Source organism: Colletes latitarsis, chromosome 14, assembly GCF_051014445.1.
Source record: "Colletes latitarsis isolate SP2378_abdomen chromosome 14, iyColLati1, whole genome shotgun sequence".
Lineage (NCBI taxonomy): Eukaryota > Metazoa > Arthropoda > Insecta > Hymenoptera > Colletidae > Colletes > Colletes latitarsis.
The window spans coordinates 402,501-403,546 of NC_135147.1; positions in this window are offsets into that span (position 1 = coordinate 402,501).

Genomic DNA, 1,046 nt, shown 5'->3' on the forward strand with positions numbered 1-1,046 from the left:
AAACGTTCAAAAAATTCGAGATAAAAAAAAAAAAACCAGCCTACCAGATAGAAAAAATTACACTGAACAAATATCATATAGGTCAAAATATGTGTTAGCGTACTAGTTTTCGAGATATAGACGAAAAACCGTCGCCGCCGATCGGTACGTCGGTCGATGCGAAAGCACCGCGCGACCGAGCGCCCGCCTAAAAGACCAGTTCGAACATACCGAAAAATCAAGAAACCGTAACTTCCTTAATAATTGAGCTAGGACAAAAAATCGACACGCTATCTTGCAGGAAAAAATCCGGGGAACACGATGGCGTCGTCAAAAGTGCAGGTCGTCGAGCTCGTTTTCGAGAAAAAAAAAAAAAAATTCTCAAAATTCGACAAAAAAATAAAACGATAAGTGGACCGTGTAGAGAATCTAAAACTGCATAAGAATCGTATAGACGAAAATTGGCGTTCACGTGCTCGTTTTTGTGGAAAAAATTAAAAAAGCTCTCAAACTTCGAGGTAAAAAAAACAAAAACCATCCACCAGGTAGCCAACGGAAAACGGTACAAGTATCGTACGGGCGAAAACGAGCGTTACCGTGCTCGTTTTCGAGTTATTGACGAAAAACAGCCTGGAGCGATCGGTCCGGCGGTCGACGCGCGAAAGTTTCTAAGTCCGCTCTGCCCCGAAACACCGCTCCGGCGTCAAAAATCGTCGTAGGACAAAAAATCGACACGCTATCTTGCAGGAAAAAATCCGGGGAACACGATGGCGTCGTCAAAAGTGCAGGTCGTCGAGCTCGTTTTCGAGAAAAAAAAAAAACAATTCTCAAAATTCGACAAAAAAATAAAACGATCACTGGACCGTGTAGAGAATCTAAAACTGCATAAGAATCGTATAGACGAAAATTGGCGTTCACGTGCTCGTTTTTGCGGGAAAAATTAAAAAAGCTCTCAAAGTTCGAGATAAAAAAAAAAAAAACCGTCCACCAGGTAGCCAACGGTAAACGGTACAAGTATCTTACGGGCGAAAACGAGCGTTACCGTGCTCGTTTTCGAGTTATTGACG